Consider the following 22,672-nt stretch of genomic DNA (forward strand, 5'->3'; position numbering starts at 1 on the left):
CTCTGTGGTGTCCTTTATTTCGAGCTCACAGGGATATATCAAATCGACACATGAATGAAAGCTATCATTGTTAATAGACAAAACGTCATCGATATATCTAAAAGTCGAATTGAACGTCACAGCGAGAGATTTTTTCTTCTCACGTTGAAGTTTTTGAATAAATTCTGCTTCATATGAATATAAAAACAGGTCAGCTAACAAAGGAGCACAATTCGTGCCCATGGGAATTCCAACAGACTGTTGGAAGACCTGATCACCAAAGACCACGAACATATTGTCAATGAGGAACTCTAGCATATTTTTTATTTCAACTTCAGAGTACTTGTGCGTGGAATCAGAGTGGTGTTTAACAAAGTAAGTTTTTGAATGACTGATCACTAGATATGAATATTTCCGTTTTCCGTTTTTGTTGAAGAAGCAACTGTCTATGATGTCAAAAAGTCTAGTCTTTAATTTATCGTGAGGAATGGTCGTGTATAGTGTTGAAAAGTCATAGGTTTTAATGCTATTGATTTGGGGAAAATTCTGTGATTTCAAGTTTACTAAAAGTTCTTTAGAATTTTTTAGAATCCACATTTGATTAACACCACTTCTGGCATATGTAGTCGCACAGTAAGTTTGAAGTTTCTCCTTCACAGCTGTTAACATTTTCGTGAGGAGCAAAGATAGGGGCTTGGTAGAGCACTTACTGGATCCAACAATGTATCTTTGTTTGGAAGGGTTTTTATGTAGTTTAGGAATCCAGTATAGGTACGGTAACTCATATTCATTCGACCCATTGACTGGAATATTAAATGTGTCTAAAACTGAAGCATGGTTTTGAAGAATTTCGTCTTTTGAAAGGGCAGTTGGAGTATAAGTATGATTACCAAACATGGAATTAATGCCAAGTTCGTTTAAAATACAGTTGTAATAATGAGCCTTACAAACAAAGACAATGATGTTACTAGCTTTGTCAGCTGGAACCAAAACATATTCCTCATGTAACCTATCTAATTCTTTTATCACTTCTGGTTTACTAAACACAGAAGGATAGATGGTACGTACTTTTGTTTTCATGTGTCTAATGCGGGATTTTAATATCCCTCTTATGCTTTTAACCCATTCTGACAATGTATCAAGTTCTTCTTTTTCATATTTAGCCCATCGTCTGGCATAATCTTCGACAGAACTCATAATAGAGATGAAGTTCTGTCGCCAATTAAAAGACCGAGGTTCTCTGTATTTAGGACCTTTAAGAATAAGTGATTTGAGGTCCTCATTTTCAACTATATCAACATCACCAGTAATGACATGTCCAGCTGGACTGTAGTTGAAAAAAGATGAAGAACAAGAACATGTTGGTGGATTACGTATAAGATAGACTATATCTATGCACTGCAAAGTTTGTTTATCATTAAAAAGTTTGGATGCAATAGTAGAAGTATAGCTGTAGGAAATACAGGGTGTAGACTTGAACTTGAAATGAGTTGGAATACACGACTGAACCCTTTTATGACGAAGAATGTTTCTTATGTTGACGGCATCTATTCCTTTGTTTGTAAATTTGAGCTTAAGGAACTGACGGCATGATTTGGAAGGAATATCATCCATGGTCCGTGCTGGTTGATAGAGCCTGTGGTAGGCAACATATATGATTAAAAGCAAGTAATGAATTTAAATAAGTAATTAAACTTTTCTTTATTCATAAAACTTGTGTGCAAGTCATGAGTGAAAGATTTACTGAAAGTAGAATTGTGGAAAAACATAATTTCTGTTCTTTAAGTAAATAATGAGTTTTATGTAATTTAAATGCGCAGAGTGATATATGTGTACAGAATTTAGTATTTTAGTAAATTATTCAATAGGTCATCATAAGAGAGTTTTAAGCAGCTTCACCTTGATTTCGGAAGCTGTAGCCCAGTTCCATAAACTGGTATGTACATGTACATATACAATTCACTGCAGTACATTATATTCATTTACTTATAATTAATGGTTCAGAGAGTTATTTCCTTTGACGATAAAATGATGACCAATACATATATTTGTATCGTTGCATATATCATATGTTCGATAGTGTCTTTTGTCTTTGTATTGTATTTGTCCTTATATGTTTTTATTGTTGTTATAGGGTTGTTTTCATTGTTTCCCACTATTAAACGAATCTACGACCTTAACCATCTTGAGGATTATCTTTACACCCAAGACCGGTTACACATAGTGAATTAAACACATTATATCATTGGATTTAACCATTTGCATTAGTAAATGAATTATGATAACGTTAACATTTACATGTATTTCTAAGCACTAAAGTTTAATGTACGTGTTCAGTGTATTTGCCTGTGCTTACATTGTACATATATATGAGCCATACAAATAAATATACAAAACTGTGTACCATATGCACTAAAACAAATAATGAAGCACTATATGTAACAGTTTACTATAAATAAATAGATCATTAGTAACTAACATAATCATTTACACTTCAAACATTTCATCACACTTTTTCTTCTGATAGAGGTCGGTAATTTCCATCTGTAACTGGTTCGGAGGTCTACTGACATGATAATCACGAAATTCTTATATCATCTCTGGACGATGAAGATTGTTTTAACAGACATTATTCTTTAACCAAAATTTCATTTGCCAGAGTTTATATTTCTTATTCTATAATTATCCAAGACAATATCGGGAGAACAAAATCATTTAATCTCATAATATCTAGACCTACTACTGCTTTGATCTAGCCACGCGCACCTATTATTTTCATGATGCTATAATAACGGAACAAAACTCGGGTGAAACTAACATTACGGGTACATACAAAATTTAATTGTCATTTTCCTTAAAATGGTAATTTTCTCAATTCTACCCAGAATTTAAAAATTCGAAAGCAATAAAGCTCTACAACATCGTAACAAGAATCAATCGTACACAGGTACATTCTACATGCACGACATTCTAAACGTTAAAAATTTACTACATATACATGTGTATGAACATACATGTACATATTTCACGCCAATCAACAGTATAAAATCCAGAATCTAGAAGTATAATCTACACTCTATAGATTTACATAAGCCGATAATCAATTTACGAATCAGTACAACTGATATCTGTAGGAGTTAAAAAAAATTCTCATTGTGGCATGATGTTTAATTTATTAATACTATTAGGCTATTAATCAAGACTATAAAATAATATGCTACAGATTTATTTACAAAATTCAACACTACACACAATGAAGATCCTATGCACGAAAATTGGCAATACAATGTCTCAATCGGCACGTGCTATTTAACTGACATATCACACACCAACTAATTATAGGGAGGTGTTGACAGGGTAGAGGTAATTGCTTCAATTAGACAGTTTGGCTTGTTTTCTTTATAATTTACGCCTTGCTAAAATTGTCCAACACAGACCTCCCCTGAAAAAAATTACCGTCCGGATTAACGGTACAATTTTCAGTGCATTATAACGTTTTGTAGTAAAAAGTGACCGTCCGGATCCAGAAGGCAAATTTTCGGATTAATGATGCAAAATGATGTATAAAAATTCCGTTCCCTAGAAAAATCGTCCGGAAGGTGAAGCGTCCGGATTAATGGTGTCCGGATTACCGAGGCTCCACTGTACATATATTGTTGTACCATAATACTCCACATCTACAGACGGACATACATACATTGCTGTACCATATTAATACGTCCCATCTACAGACTGACATACAGACATTGCTGTACCATAATACATCCCATCTACAAACAGACATACAGACATTGCTGTACCATATAATACGTTCCATCTACAAACAGACATACAGACATTGCTGTACCATAATACGTCCCATCTACAGACAGACATACAGATATTGCTGTACCATAATATGTCACATCTAAAGACAGGTATATATGACATGTTCAATTGGTAATGCACGACAGACGAAACACAATGATGGATGCAGTCCAACAGCAATAATCACTCAGGTAACCTGGGGAGTCAGGTACATGTAATCTACTGTTAATTCTGTAGGTAACTGCATGTAAACTGGTACAATACAGGCAGATAACTCATGTCTTTGACTACGAACCAAATTGACAACATTCAAACTACATTTAATAGGTAAAATAACATCATTAGCAAGTGCTGTATTATAATTTGCATAGTCTAAGGGAGATAACTGTAAAATCTGCCTTCATGCTCTTTACATAAACTAAACTTTTTACAATAAAATGAATACTTCTCTGACCCTTCTCAGGGCAAATGAGGACACCCACTGATTGCTACACCCCAGCAATTTTCAATAAAGTGTTCAGTCTCCAACAGCAGGTAATGATGAGGTGGTCAATTAAGAAAATTTCTTCTGCCCATTCATACAAGTCCCTAAAAAAATTTAATGATAATTTATTGCCAAAATTGAGAATGTAAATGAGGCTGAGATGATCGAGTCACATATATTGCCAGCTGGTGAATGTCAAGACACTCTGGAGAAACGAGTACCTAATATAAAACCCCTGTTTAGAGTGAGTGGTACCTACTATAATCCCCTGTGCACATTATGTGCTCGGGGGATGGGGGTCGTTCTTGCAGCCAGCAACACAAATTGTGTACTCCTTCCTTAAAAGTGTCACCTCAAAGCATGAAATAATTAAAATGGTGACAAAGAATGAACTTTGCTGAATACATGGTCACTTTCTAGATGGCAATGTCACAAAACGAAGATGACGTCGACTATTGTGTTAGTTTTATGTGACAAACAAAACCTAGCTCAGACTCATTTCTAAATATCATCTTTAAATTATGTAACAAGAAGACTTGATTTATTTCCTCGAGAGATTATAAATACAGTGTATATATTTTTTTCCTTTTCTTAATTATTTGCTAGCAGTTAACATGGTTATTAGGTACAATATATATATACTATGTGTTAGTAAGTTTAAGAATGAATGCTTGAAATCTAAGAACTTCTTTTTAATAAATGTGTTTTATTATATTCATGAATCAGGAAATTTGAGCCAGCCGTTTTCATATCCATTGGGCTCAAGGGGCAGTAAAAGTTCTCAGATGATTATTAAAAAAAATAAGTTGATAGCCGGTCAAGTGACCAGGAAGTAAAACTAATTTAAAATAATGTACGTAGAGCTCTCTGTACCTTGTAATGCTTCTCAAGAAACTTCTCTGATGGGACGAACAGTCCCAGTCACTCTTCTGATAATGGACTAAGCAGATCCATTCCATGTCTGTGTGCAGGGTAGTGCTACGATCTCCACCATTTGCTTAGTGGACAACATCCTAGATAAAATAGACAATACAAATTAAATAAAAAACATGAACAAGCTAGACATAGACAGGATTACAATCCCGAGACAAAAAAGTGGACATCCTGAGCAGCGTTCAGATCCAAATCATTAGTTTTTCAATTATTTTTTTGATATTAATATTCTTTTAATTATTTCAATAAATGATGCATTTTTGATGTTGTGTCCCAACGAAACCCCACAGGTGGATATAGTGCATCTTCCTCTACCTGGACTCAGGGGTCGCGATGTTAACTATGAATCTACAAGACATGGAGATGCTAGTACACATAATCAAAAAAATATAGAATTCATCATGATTTGGTCCTAGTTAAAAGATTTTCATTAAAAATGTCTACTTTATTCATACGTAATCATTACAACTCTTTTGTGGCTCCATCCTAATCCCAGGGGTCATCTTAACATGAAATAACTGTAATCTACAGTGAATGAGGATGCCCATCTGAGTTTAAAAATCTCAGTTCTCATAGTGACCTCAGATGATCTTGGACACAGGAGTCGTGTTGTGTACAAATTAAAGTACAAGATGATGCTTGCATATTTATATTTGTAAAATGAATTTAAATTTGTGGTTCCTAAAAAGAAAACACTTTCTCCTCTTGTGACCTCACCCTGACCTCAGTAGTCATTGTGTGAACAAACTTGAATGTACACTTCATGAAGATGCATGTTTATTAATTTAACTTATATATTTATTCCAATAACCATTATGGTTCTTAAGATATACGACAGAGACTTGATGGGTCTTACTGCTCACACCAGTTTTTGTATGTCTGTATTTCTGTAGCCGCTGTCCGAGATCATTGTGTCTACAAACTGGAATCTACACTACATGAGGGTGCGGACATTACAATTAACATAAAGAATTATACAGTGTTCGAAATCAACCATAGACTGACTGTCAAATGACACCGGTCTATGCCAATTGTAATTTGGATAGACGAAATTGTCTATGCCAATTTTCATAGAGTTATCTCAAAAGTCGACTTCTGATAAGTGTAATGAGGAAAGGAAGACATTGTTGTGGAAATTTTAAGTACATTAAAGTAAATAACAATGTTTAAATTTGCGGGTTTTTTTTTTACAATGTTGTAGTCTATGCCAATTTGATGAGGTCTGTCATCTTGTTTTGGCATAGAACCGTGTTTTAAACCTATTTCAAACAATGATTATATATATCATTGCGGATTTTAAATGCATTTTGAAAGAATTCTTTTCAAATACATTGCTATATAAAACTTTATACTCCTAGTCCTATGCTGTCCCATACTAATGGGTGGGTGGTGGTCACATTGGTGTGCATAAATTAAAAATTTTCAAAAGTCCTTAGTCCTTATTCCTAACAAAGAGGCCACAATATTAAACAACTTGAACCTAAAGTATACCAAATGTCATATTGTACCGTGTGGTTCTTTGAACCTCTTTTAATGCCTCATCCTTGTCCCCAGAGACAGATGTGACCTAAGCTAAACCAGTGGCGGATCTACAGGGGGTTAACACACACACACCCCACATTTGGTTGAATTTTTTTTTTTTAAAGTAAGAATATTTTGTCATTTAATGGTCTTGAGTAGACAAAGTACACATTTAGGTCGCAACCCTTTCAAAATTGCCTAGATCTGCCACTGGTGTTTACAAACAAACTCAAAGTTACGTTAAGCCTAGGTCACAGGGGCTCGTCACGAATTGACCCTCTCTATTCTATATGTAATATAAAATTTCGTGACGAGCCCCTGTGCCTAGGTTGACAATCCCATAGATATTTTTTATGCAACTCACATATATAGATAATTAACCAGACAATATATTCAGTGTATTACCTAATAGCACTGTATCCGACAGTCAGTTTTGCTAAGTACCTGCAAAGATCCCTACAATAAGCTTTTCTTCAGAATTCCGCATCCATTTCCGTTTTCACAGCAAGTGTCTTCTGCTTCTTAAAGAAAGACAACTCTTGTAGATTTTTAGTGGTGTAAATGAACACGAATCAGTGGCGGATCCAGAAAATTCTTTCAAAAAGGGAGGTGAATTGAAGACCGCAAAAGAGCAAATGCTGGTAATTTTTCGTTGATAGCGTTCAAATAAAACCCACCCACTAGATCCGCTACTGTACATTATGTAATAATCCTCCCACTCCACACACTTATCAAATTGTCAGAATATTGTAGATCCCGCCACATTTTTTACACTTTGGGTGTAAGGTTGATTTGAACAAACTTTTCTCGCAATATTCAGATACGAAATAAGCCACAGGAAGACAAGCAGTCATTTCAAACCCCTAAATTAAGATACCCTCCCCTAGAGCTGTCATTTTGCAATTTAAATAACCGCTTTATGCGATCGATAACTTTGCTATTTCTGCACCGATTTTGAGCGAAAAAAGTGAGGAGAGAAAATAAAAAGTGATAAACAAAAGTTTTTGCAATAAGTGAAAATATGTGTTGTGTGTTTACTTTTTAGTAGTATTATAGACTACCTATGCAAATAGTTCTGTTATTTCAATCAGCGCCGCGCCGCCGTAAAATGGCTGAAATATTGCCAAAACGGCGTAAAACCTCAATCAATCAATCAATCAATCAATCAGCGCCGGGTCGCTTTAGTGCAGACAGATCTCAGGTAGATTAAATTAATAACCCCAGGTAGTTTGGCACTTCAGAAAATCGATAATAATGCATTGGACAAAGAAATCACATGCAATGAAATTAAAAAAGCAATTGGAAAGTTGAAATTAAACAAAAGTTGTAGCGAGGACTTTATAATGAGCGAAGTTTTTATTGTTTGTGAAGATATTTTGATGCCTATATTATACAAGCTGTTTAATAAAATTTTAGAGTCAGGTTTATATCCTGAGGTATGGACAAAAAGTTGTATTGTTCCTTTATATAAAAAAGGTGATATTAATGATGGCAATAATACAGAGGCATCTCTATTGTTAGTTGCTTTGGTAAATTGTTTACTGGTGTTTTAAATAACAGAATTTTGGAATGGGAGAAAGAGAACAATATATTAACAAATACGCAGTTTGGTTTTAGATCCGGATGTTCTACAGTTGACGCCATGTTTATTTTACAATCATTAATTAACAAAACTCTGAATAATAAAAAGCGTTTGTATTGTTGCTTTGTAGATTTCCAGAAGGCCTTTGATTCTGTGAATAGATCAAAATTATGGTCCAAACTATGTGATGTTGGTATACGGGGGAAGTTACTCCAAGTCATTAAGTCGCTTTACAGTAATGTTAAGTCATGTGTTAAATTAGATGGATTTTTGAGTGAATATTTCATTAACGAAACTGGGCTTGTGCAAGGTGAAGTGTTATCACCCATACTTTTTGCTTTATATGTAAATGATTTTGAAATAAGTTTTATACGTGGAAATTGTGCAAGTATAGAATTACAATTAATTAATATTTTTCTTTTAATGTATGCCGATGACATGGTGATTTTGGCTGCGACACCAGATGGTTTGCAGGAAATGTTGAATGCATTACATGTTTATACAAAAGATTGGAATTTGACTGTGAACATATAAAAAACAAAAGTTGTTATTTTTAGAAATGGGGGCATTATAAGGAATAATGAAAAATGGATTTATGATAATCATAATATTGAAGTTGTCAATAATTTTAACTATTTGGGAATGTTGTTTAACTATAATGGAAAATTTTTACAAACAGAAAAGCATGTGGCTGAACAAGGGCGAAAGGCGTTGTTTGTAATATCTAATACATTGAAAAGCCATCACTTTAATGTAGAAACACAATGTTCTGTATTCGATACTTATGTACATAGCATTCTTTCATATGCATGAGAAATTTGGGGTTTTCACAAGGCACCTGATGTTGAAAAGGTTCATCTTATGTTTTGAAAAAAGTTATTGGGAGTGAGTAAGCGTACAAATAATAATGTTATCTATTGTGAATTAGGACGGTTACTTCTATATGTCAGAAGAAAAATGTGCATTTTTAAATACTGGTTAAATCTTAGAAATACAAATAACTGTATTTTAAAAGAATGTTTTGATTACATGATTTTGAATAAAGACAGTTGGGTTATAAGTATAAAACAAGAATTGTATAAATTGGGATTAACGTAGTTCCACACTCCTGTGACGTCATAGGATTTTGCAAAGTCAATGATTTAATGATAGGAACATAAATTTTGTTGGAATCTTTTTCAATAGTTATTGTAAAAAATCTTGTTAGCCATAAAATATTTCAAAAGTCTTAGTTATATTTGAATAGTCAATGATATGTTTCAAAATATTGAATCCAAGGACAATAACTCTGTTCTCATTAAATTATTTATCAAGTCCATAATGCGATAGATTTCCTTTATCTTTGACAAACATTTTCCAAGGTGATAAGGAATCATTATCTGTGTCTTTTCATGAAATTACATAAGATTTTAATCCCGAGTGATTTTAAATAGCTCAGTTGTATGGTGCCATACTTCAGTTTTTGATGGGGGTATACATTATCTGGAAGTTATAGATTTGAAATTATTAAGGAAAGGTATGGATTTGTTCCCATGAATAACTATAACAGATGTAACTCTACTAATATAAACAGAAAAAATTATATGTAAACCATGCTATAAGGAAAGTGCGTCCACATTTGTTTTTTTTTTTTTAAAGGAGGACATCGGAGTATAAATAGCAGCCAATGAGAAAAATGGTGGTTTATTTGATTTTTCTGGCCACATTCAGATTGCAGAGAATTTTTTAGAAATATTAATATACAAATTCTTTTTTATCATCAGATTTTTGCCATGCTTGCTCTTCTCATGAATGTGCATCTTTGGTCACAAATTAAATTTAAAATAAAAAAATTTCTTAGCTGTATTTTTCATCGAAAGATGTGAAGCAGGACATCTATTTCTAATTGAAATTCAAAACTGACAGCAGTGGGAGTGACTTAGTTTGTTATTGTTTACACCGGATGTTGTCTGTATCTCATGCAGGCATGGCAGTAAGAAAACCAGAATTCTGCAATGTTTGACTTACTTTCCTCTCTAGATAAATCCAACCTCCAAAAGATAAAATCCATAATTCAGATTTATTTTTCACATCTGTATTGAAATTAGAATAAATGTAAAATCCTCATGATATTTACATTGTAATTGTCAAGTCCAAATACCTAGCTTATCCAAAACAAATGCAAACAAGAGGAAAATAATAATGTGATTGACTGTCAAATATGAAATAAAAACTATTCCCACAAATGACCCATGTATTGTACATCTTTTGGATTTGGTAGCCATGTTCTCACAGTATCCACTACACATGTTGGCATAATGTCACGTCTGTGCCATTCCTGTCCTGGCTGAAAAAGTTCCAAAGCTCGCAGTTTTTTCTCGGTATATCGGGGATCACTCCATACTCCACGATGTAAAAGCATGGTCCAAAACCTTTTATATTTTTCTTTTCGCAATTTTGAATTCCTGGGATGAGGCGGTCTGAATGGCTCCATTTCCCACCATAATTGCCTGTTGATGTCGTCAGTGATGCATGGTTTGCAGAGGCAGAATGGACATTCGTCTTTGTTACTGTCTTGCAGGATGACAAATTTTTCTGCATCATCTCCATTATTGTCAATGCACTCAGTTTCCAAATATCCAGTTTCTAATTCAACATTTGTCTGCACTTCTTTGTCTACACATTCTGGTCTTACACACGTGTTCCCGCCAAATTTCTCTTCCTGTGATGAGTCAATAGAGTGAAAATCCCAGTCACTATGCAGAAACAAATGTTTTATGGCCTCCATTTGCATTTCACTTACATCCAAAATTAATCTCTGCCTTTCACCCATTATTCTTACAAAATACAATAACACATTGATGGAAAATGGTCTCTAAATGAGAACACTGTAGGTACTAATTGATGCAGCTGTGTGAAGACTGACCTCCCCCCATGATGATATGGGTGATAAGAGAATGGTTTATAGTTTCTACAATTTTGTTATAAGGCCAAACAGAGGAGAAATTAAATTTTATTAATATTTATTTTTTTAATTTTGATTATTTCAAGAAATATGAAAATTGAAATTAAAAATTAGATAAATCAAAAAGTAAATTTTCAAAATTAACAATGTTTGTAGGGTTACACTATTCCTCTTTTTCATATCCATTACTCTCCCCTTGGCCCCACAGGGAAAACCCATAATCAATTTAGGATGGTTTCATGTTACTGAAAACCGATATATAAGTACAATTTCTCTCAGAAACATAAAAAATCTTGTATTAGAAATCATGGCAAAAAACGAAGAATCATCAAAGAAACGTCCACCAAATTTTAGGCTTGAAATTCCAGGTGATGGGGAATTTAAAACTAAAATTCAAGAAAATTGCAAGAGGTGAAAACATTTCTTACTTCCAAGCGCAATGCACCTGTAAACAATGCTGTAATAATCGAGGAACTTTTGGAATTTTGGCTAAAAAAACACTCCGAGGACCAAAGTATTGAGCTGAATCAAACACAATTTCCTTCAACATATCTTCAAGTCAGAAAGAAGGATGTAAATCAAAAAATGTTTGTTTGTGCAGAATCATCACTTCTAAATATATGTGAACTTTGTGAAGCTCATACAAAAAACTGCAATGGAAAATTAAAATTTTTGAAGAAAACCATGAAAGGACATGTTCTTTCTTTGCGCCTCCAATGTTCCAAGGAAAAAATGCACAGTTATTCCTGGTCATCCTCACCATATCTGCCCAATGACGAATATCTAGTCAACCACAGAATATGTCATGGCCTCATGTGTAGTGGAATGCTACCATCTCATTACACAAGATTCTCTAATGGAAGTGGACTAGGGTGCATCAACTGGTCCAGGAGGAAACAATTTTTTGAACTGTATAAAAATTCTGTCGAGGCCGAATATAAAGATTCCATCCAAGATTCTCTACATGAGGAAATCGGGAGTTATGAAGACTTGGATGGCATCAATATTTTAACAGATGCTAGACATGGATGGCGTAAAAATGCAAAAGACACATCTGTAGTGGCCATCGGTGAGAAAAGTCACAAAGTTTTGAATTGTGTCCATGTCACAAAACAACAAGACCCAGTTTCTCAACGACATGAAAGAATTGGCACAGAAGCTATTTATGACAATTTCACCTCCCAAGATGTCACCATCAAGATTCACTCGCATGACAGAAATCTAAGTATCAACAAATTCATTAAAGATACAGAAGAAACAACAAATCAGAATGATTTATGGCATTCGGTTAAATCACTCAAGAAATCACTCAAAAATATCTCCAGTGGTAGTAGGAAGTCGGAGGGTTTTACCTGGAGTGAGCAGCTAGTTGACAAGACCAAACCGATCGCCACTCATATTCATTGGGCTGTTCGTCATTGCGAAGGAAATCCAAAAAAGCTTCAAGAATTCATTGAGAATATTATTCCACATTACGAAAACTCACATGAAAAGTGTCATCCAGAGTCAAGATGCAGAAAAGATAAAAATTATGAGCCTTCCAGAGTTGTATTGACCAGTAAAATTGCCAAAAAACTTTTAGAAAATACGCTTAAAGGATCTGTTATTTATAAATATCCTGAGGATTATATTTTGGGAAAAGATACTTTCTATGTAGAGAGTTTCAATAATGTCATGAACATATTTCAGGACAAGAGAATTGTTTTTGGTGTCGATCAGTATAAACTGCGATCAAACCTTGCTGTGTGTCATTGGAATGAGAATGTTGACAGGGAGCATACCTCAGTGTATCATTCCAGAAATCCAAATGCACCACGAAATCAGAAAGGGAAGAAAGTTTACAAAAAACTAACATTTAAATACAAAGAAAAAATTTGGTGTAAATATTTAGAGAGCCTCTATTGAAATGAATTGTAAAGATATATTGAGTCCAGAGTATTTTGTATGAGTATCAATATTTTTAATTGAAATAATTCAAATTATTTTTATTTCAATCAAGAGTGTATATTAATTGTATTCGATAGTCAATCAATAAATCAGCAGTAGGTGTTGTAAATCCTGCCTTGTATATACTATGTAGAGATTATCACTGTGGGTTACTTGTTTAGCCAAGTAACACGTGTGCTCTGTTCTGTTATCAGCATGCTGGAATTTATTTTTAACTCGGCTGCAGCAATAAGCACCGCCCTACACCAAATTTGCTTAATTGCACTACCACCGGATTTTCAAGTAGGTCAAGCTCGGCCTTTAACATTTTGGAGAATAACGCTAATTGAATAATTTTGCACATATTATTCTAAAACTTGATGAATATATTGAAAATGACATGTGTTTTAGTTATTGACATGTTTCCCGATAAATAAATGCAATTCAAAAAATATTTTGTTGTTTTTATATTAAAATAAAAACAAATAACTGTTTCCAATGAATTTCATAAAAATCTACATCGGGGTACATGACTTTAGTGGTGTATGTAATGAAAATTAATATGGAAATCTTTAACTGTTTTGCCTTTTTTCATTACTCTGAATGTTAATTTATTGATTCCAAACCAAAAAATGCTACCTAAACCCCAAAAATCCAGGACTAAGGACCCTCCTTAACATATTTATGGGAAGAATGGGGATTTGGCCAGAATGCATACAAGGTAATTGAACAAAAATTGTTAGATATATATAAGCAAAATATTTTTTCATCTTTTGTAAATTCACCAAAATGTTTTTTATATCAACACCTCATTGATAATTTTTGTTTACAGTTCTATTTTAAAAAACCGATTGATCCCAATGGAAAGAAATATATAACAAAATTTCGGACGTCTTCACACTCTTTGAACATTGAGAAGGGTAGGCATAAAATATTTCAAGAAATGATAGGATTTGTACATTTTGTACCCTAAATGAGTTAGAAGACGAATTTCATTTTATTTTAAAATGTCCTTTTTATAACGGTTTAAAAATTAAATATATCAAAACATTTTATTACAAGAAACCCAGTGTCTTCAAATTAGTAAAGCTTCTTAGTGTAAATAATACAAAAGAACTCAATAATTTAGGAAAGTTCCTACAACAGGCTACAAAGTTGCGATCTTCATGTAACTTATGAATTCTGTACTTGCTTCGACATATTATTCACGTGTATTGTTATATGTATGTTGAAATGCATTGATTTTATATCCTCAAAATTGTATCTGTATATGTCTACTCACCCTCTACTGTATTATTTGTATATATTTGTAAATATGTTGTATTTATAACCGATGAGCTGTATAGCTTAAGGAAAATCTGAGTAGCATTGTGTATGGACATTTAAAGATAGCATCATCGTCTCCATATCGTATACATCGAGTCGAAGTATCACGTGTTTTCATAGAACACGTGGTTGACTATTGAGTTATAACTTACGAGTATTCATTTTGACCTTTTCACACGATATATTACAGCCACCCACCCTCAGCTTCTGCATTGGCGTTTTTTCGTTCCTTAAAAGATTTTAATTTCTATTACAAAGTATGCGTATCGTTGTAAATATCAAGTTCAACGAGGCTGATATTCACGTGGTTTATGTACTTTGAATACGATGACGGATTGACGGAGTGGTGTAGCCACCCCCTCCTAATTTTTTTTTAATTTGAGGTAAATTTTGGTCTCTTGTTTAGAAATAATGTAAACGATAAAAGAAGCAAATGACTAATTTCCTACACTCTTGAAAAAGTAAACGACAAAATCTTTTGATTTATAAATTGTGCAAAATGCAATAGGACACACATTTATTTTGACTTAGGCCCTACATGTACATACTGATAGGACTCCAACCCCCCCCCCACCCCCTTTTTAAGCACTGATAGGACAGCTATATATATATATATATTTTCTTATCAATAAACGAAGATTGAAACATGTATGCATGTATGAAAGGTATGTTTGTGTAAATGTCTGATGTATTGTATGTGACAAAAAAATAAATAAATTATAAAAAAAAAAAATAGATAAATAAACGAAAAATATCATAAATTATTTCAAACTTTAAATTCAACTATCTAATTTTAAACAATAATGCTTTATTCATGTCCAAGTTGAATATACTAGATACAATTTGCAATATAGAATAATCATATACCTTTGAAAATTTTAAATATTAAAACATGTAATTAAAAGTAACAACATTAAAACTACAGTCTAAACACATCTTTAATAATTCGATAGTTTGTCATTACAGCCTATCATTGGGTCAAATGTTGTCTAGCTTGTGTCATACCGAGTATTAGGCCGTTCTTGGCACACTGATTTTGACTACGGATAACTCCGTTTACCTGATCAAGATATAGGGCGTACGGAGGGTGTGACCGGTTGACAGGGGATGCTTACTCCTTCTAGGCACCTGATCCCACCTCTGGTATATATCCAGGGGTCCATGTTTGCCCAACTCTCTATTTTGTATTGCTTATAGGAGTTATGAGATTGATCACCATTCGTTATCTTCACCTTTCATATAGAGAATACCGAGATGTGAAAAATACATGATTCAGCAAAACAGTAATAAAAAAAATATGCAAAATGTAGCACTTTAAACAAAAAGGAAATATAAGATGAAAATAATGAGATTTGTAACTTCATTAAGCAAATTACTGAACAAACATGACATAGTAAACAAAAGTTTCTCAGGAGCTGGAATCCCTCAGCTGATATAACTGGAGAGACAAATCAGTGATAATTTTGAAGAACTCCAGAGATTTTCAAAACTCAGTAAAAATGGTGTTTAATCATACATATATTTATTTATTAGATAGGACACACACTTTTTAATTACACATCTGATATAGGACAGCAACTTTTTTATGTAAATCTTAGAAGATAGACATAGGACTTTTAAAAAATGGAAATATGGAATGCACCGGTCCCAACCCCCCAATAAATATTGACCGCCCCCGCCCCAATAAATATTGCCCGGTCCTAACCCCCAATAAATATTGACCAGTCCCTTACACTTCTGGAATGGTGGCGGAACATTCCATTAACACAAGTAGAAATCAAGCAGCAATTCAAGAATCGCTATTGTAACGGGGGTTATATATATTCGGTATTGAAGTAGAAAAACCTCATTAATGCTAGTACAGCCTCTTCGACCTCGACATGGGTACCTGTAACACTAAATTCAGTGTTATCCAGTAGAGATATATATATAACCTAGACATGGGTACCTGTAACACTAAATTCAGTGTTATCCAATAGATATATATATAACCTAGACATGGGTACCTGTAACACTAAATTCAGTGTTATGCAATATATATATATATAACCTAGACATGGGTACCTGTAACATTAAATTCAGTGTTATCCAATAGATATATATAACCTAGACATGGGTACCTGTAACATTAAATTCAGTGTTATACAATAGATATATATAACCTAGACATGGGTACCTGTAACACTAAATTCAGTGTTATCCAATAGATATATATAACCTAGACATGGGTACCTGTAACACTAAATTCAGTGTTATCCATAGATATATATATATATATATATATATATATATATATATATATAACCTAGACATGGGTACCTGTAACATTAAATTCAGTGTTATCCAATAGATATATATGTAACCTAGACATGGGTACCTGTAACACTAAATTCAGTGTTATCCATAGATATATATATAACCTAGACATGGGTACCTGTAACACTAAATTCAGTGTTATCCAATAGATATATATATAACCTAGACATGGGTACCTGTAACACTAAATTCAGTGTTATCCAATAGATATATATATATATATATATATATATATATAACCTAGACATGGGTACCTGTAACATTAAATTCAGTGTTATCCAATAGATATATATGTAACCTAGACATGGGTACCTGTAACACTAAATTCAGTGTTATCCATAGATATATATATAACCTAGACATGGGTACCTGTAACACTAAATTCAGTGTTATCCAATAGATATATATAACCTAGACATGGGTACCTGTAACACTAAATTCAGTGTTATCCAATAGATATAAATATAACCTAGACATGGGTACCTGTAACACTAAATTCAGTGTTATCCAGTAGATATATATAACCTAGACATGGGTACCTGTAACACTAAATTCAGTGTTATCCAATAGATATATATAACCTAGACATGGGTACCTGTAACACTAAATTCAGTGTTATCCAATAGATATATATATAACCTAGACATGGGTACCTGTAACACTAAATTCAGTGTTATCCAATAGATATATATATAACCTAGACATGGGTACCTGTAACACTAAATTCAGTGTTATCCAATATAGATATATATGTAACCTAGACATGGGTACCTGTAACACTAAATTCAGTGTTATCCAGTAGATATATATAACCTAGACATGGGTACCTGTAACATTAAATTCAGTGTTATCCAATAGATATATATAACCTAGACATGGGTACCTGTAACACTAAATTCAGTGTTATCCAGTAGATATATATAACCTAGACATGGGTACCTGTAACACTAAATTCAGTGTTATCCAATAGATATATATAACCTAGACATGGGTACCTGTAACACTAAATTCAGTGTTATCCAGTAGATATATATAACCTAGACATGGGTACCTGTAACACTAAATTCAGTGTTATCCATAGATATATATATAACCTAGACATGGGTACCTGTAACACTAAATTCAGTGTTATCCAATAGATATATATAACCTAGACATGGGTACCTGTAACACTAAATTCAGTGTTATCCAATAGATATAAATATAACCTAGACATGGGTACCTGTAACACTAAATTCAGTGTTATCCAGTAGATATATATAACCTAGACATGGGTACCTGTAACACTAAATTCAGTGTTATCCAATAGATATATATAACCTAGACATGGGTACCTGTAACACTAAATTCAGTGTTATCCAATAGATATATATATAACCAAGACATGGGTACCTGTAACACTAAATTCAGTGTTATCCAATAGATATATATATAACCAAGACATGGGTACCTGTAACACTAAATTCAGTGTTATCCAATATAGATATATATGTAACCTAGACATGGGTACCTGTAACACTAAATTCAGTGTTATCCAGTAGATATATATAACCTAGACATGGGTACCTGTAACATTAAATTCAGTGTTATCCAATAGATATATATAACCTAGACATGGGTACCTGTAACACTAAATTCAGTGTTATCCAGTAGATATATATAACCTAGACATGGGTACCTGTAACACTAAATTCAGTGTTATCCAATAGATATATATAACCTAGACATGGGTACCTGTAACACTAAATTCAGTGTTATCCAGTAGATATATATAACCTAGACATGGGTACCTGTAACACTAAATTCAGTGTTATGCAATAGATATATATATAACCTAGACATGGGTACCTGTAACACTAAATTCAGTGTTATCCAATAGATATATATATAACCTAGACATGGGTACCTGTAACACTAAATTCAGTGTTATCCAATAGATATATATATAACATAGACATGGGTACCTGTAACACTAAATTCAGTGTTATCCAATAGATATATATATAACCTAGACATGGGTACCTGTAACACTAAATTCAGTGTTATCCAATAGATATATATAACCTAGACATGGGTACCTGTAACACTAAATTCAGTGTTATGCAATATATATATATATAACCTAGACATGGGTACCTGTAACACTAAATTCAGTGTTATCCAATAGATATATATAACCTAGACATGGGTACCTGTAACATTAAATTCAGTGTTATCCAATAGATATATATATAACCTAGACATGGGTACCTGTAACACTAAATTCAGTGTTATCCAGTAGATATATATATAACCTAGACATGGGTACCTGTAACACTAAATTCAGTGTTATCCATAGATATATATATATATATAACCTAGACATGGGTACCTGTAACACTAAATTCAGTGTTATCCAATAGATATATATAACCTAGACATGGGTACCTGTAACACTAAATTCAGTGTTATCCAATAGATATATATAACCTAGACATGGGTACCTGTAACACTAAATTCAGTGTTATGCAATATATATATATATATATAACCTAGACATGGGTAACTGTAACACTAAATTCAGTGTTATCCAATAGATATATATATATAACCTAGACATGGGTACCTGTAACACTAAATTCAGTGTTATCCAATAAATATATATAACCTAGACATGGGTACCTGTAACACTAAATTCAGTGTTATCCATAGATATATATAACCTAGACATGGGTACCTGTAACACTAAATTCAGTGTTATCCAATAGATATATATAACCTAGACATGGGTACCTGTAACACTAAATTCAGTGTTATCCATAGATATATATAACCTAGACATGGGTACCTGTAACACTAAATTCAGTGTTATCCATAGATATATATAACCTAGACATGGGTACCTGTAACACTAAATTCAGTGTTATCCAATATATATATATATATATATATATAACCTAGACATGGGTACCTGTAACACTAAATTCAGTGTTATCCAATATATATATATATATATATATATATATATATATATATATATATATATAATCTAGACATGGGTACCTGTAACACTAAATTCAGTGTTATCCAATAGATATATATAACCTAGACATGGGTACCTGTAACACTAAATTCAGTGTTATCCAATAGATATATATAACCTAGACATGGGTACCTGTAACACTAAATTAAGTGTTATTCAATATAGATATATATATAACCTAGACATGGGTACCTGTAACACTAAATTCAGTGTTATCCAATAGATATATATAACCTAGACATGGGTACCTGTAACACTAAATTCAGTGTTATCCAATAGATATATATAACCTAGACATGGGTACCTGTAACACTAAATTCAGTGTTATCCAATAGATATATATAACCTAGACATGGGTACCTGTAACACTAAATTCAGTGTTATCCAATAGATATATATATATATATATAACCTAGACATGGGTACCTGTAACATTAAATTCAGTGTTATCCAATAGATATATACATAACCTAGACATGGGTACCTGTAACACTAAATTCAGTGTTATTCAATATAGATATATATATAACCTAGACATGGGTACCTGTAACACTAAATTCAGTGTTATCCAATATATATATATATATATATATATATATATATATATATATATATATATATATATATATATAACCTAGACATGGGTACCTGTAACACTAAATTCAGTGTTATCCAATAGATATATACATAACCTAGACATGGGTACCTGTAACATTAAATTCAGTGTTATCCAATAGATATATATATATAACCTAGACATGGGTACCTGTAACACTAAATTCAGTGTTATCCAATATATATATATATATATATATATATATATATATATATATATATATATATATATATATATAACCTAGACATGGGTACCTGTAACACTAAATTCAGTGTTATTCAATAGATATATACATAACCTAGACATGGGTACCTGTAACACTAAATTCAGTGTTATTCAATATAGATATATATAACCTAGACATGGGTACCTGTAACACTAAATTCAGTGTTATCCAATAGATATATATAACCTAGACATGGGTACCTGTAACATTAAATTCAGTGTTATTCAATATATATATATATATATATATATATATATATATATATATATATATATAACCTAGACATGGGTACCTGTAACACTAAATTCAGTGTTATCCAAAGATATATATAACCTAGACATGGGTACCTGTAACACTAAATTCAGTGTTATTCAATATAGATATATATATAACCTAGACATGGGTACCTGTAACACTAAATTCAGTATTATGTAATATATATATATATATATATATATATATATATATATATATATATATATATATATATAACCTAGACATGGGTACCTGTAACACTAAATTCAGTGTTATCCAATAGATATATATATAACCTAGACATGGGTACCTGTAACACTAAATTCAGTGTTATCCAATATATATATATATAACCTAGACATGGGTACCTGTAACACTTAATTCAGTGTTATGCAATATATATATATATAACCTAGACATGGGTACCTGTAACACTAAATTCAGTGTTATCCAATAGATATATATATAACCTAGACATGGGTACCTGTAACACTAAATTCAGTGTTATCCAGTAGATATATATAACCTAGACATGGGTACCTGTAACACTAAATTCAGTGTTATCCAATAGATATATATAACCTAGACATGGGTACCTGTAACACTAAATTCAGTGTTATGCAATATATATATATATAACCTAGACATGGGTACCTGTAACACTAAATTCAGTGTTATGCAATAGATATATATATAACCTAGACATGGGTACCTGTAACACTAAATTCAGTGTTATGCAATATATATATATATATATATATATATATATATATATATATATATATAACCTAGACATGAGTACCTGTAACACTAAATTCAGTGTTATCCAATAGATATATATATAACCTAGACATGGGTACCTGTAACACTAAATTCAGTGTTATCCAATAGATATATATAACCTAGACATGGGTACCTGTAACACTAAATTCAGTGTTATTCAATATAGATATATATATAACCTAGACATGGGTACCTGTAACACTAAATTCAGTGTTATCCAATAGATATATATAACCTAGACATGGGTACCTGTAACACTAAATTCAGTGTTATTCAATATAGATATATATATAACCTAGACATGGGTACCTGTAACACTAAATTCAGTGTTATCCAATATATATATATTTATATATATATATATATATATATATATATATATATATATATATATATATAACCTAGACATGGGTACCTGTAACACTAAATTCAGTGTTATCCAGTAGATATATATATATATATATAACCTAGACATGGGTACCTGTAACACTAAATTCAGTGTTATCCATAGATATATATAACCTAGACATGGGTACCTGTAACACTAAATTCAGTGTTATCCAATAGATATATATAACCTAGACATGGGTACCTGTAACACTAAATTCAGTGTTATACAATAGATATATATAACCTAGACATGGGTACCTGTAACACTAAATTCAGTGTTATCCAGTAGATATATATATAACCTAGACATGGGTACCTGTAACATTAAATTCAGTGTTATCCAATAGATATATATAACCTAGACATGGGTACCTGTAACACTAAATTCAGTGTTATGCAATAGATATATATATAACCTAGACATGGGTACCTGTAACACTAAATTCAGTGTTATTCAATATAGATATATATAACCTAGACATGGGTACCTGTAACACTAAATTCAGTGTTATCCAATAGATATATATAACCTAGACATGGGTACCTGTAACACTAAATTCAG

The 22,672-nt window shown here is 32.4% G+C and overlaps 1 long non-coding RNA gene across 1 annotated transcript; it reads right to left on the bottom strand.

The window, feature by feature from the left end:
• Window positions 1-4,232: 4,232 nt before the first annotated feature.
• Window positions 4,233-7,784, bottom strand: LOC130053182 (uncharacterized). Its single transcript, XR_008801687.1, has 3 exons — window positions 7,130-7,784; window positions 5,144-5,283; window positions 4,233-4,374 (listed from the first exon to the last, which is right to left on the bottom strand). It is a non-coding gene; the product is annotated as an uncharacterized LOC130053182 (long non-coding RNA).
• Between the last annotated feature and the right edge of the window lie 14,888 nt (window positions 7,785-22,672).

The sequence above is a fragment of the Ostrea edulis genome, chromosome 3, assembly GCF_947568905.1.
Source record: "Ostrea edulis chromosome 3, xbOstEdul1.1, whole genome shotgun sequence".
Classification (NCBI taxonomy): Eukaryota; Metazoa; Mollusca; class Bivalvia; order Ostreida; family Ostreidae; genus Ostrea; species Ostrea edulis.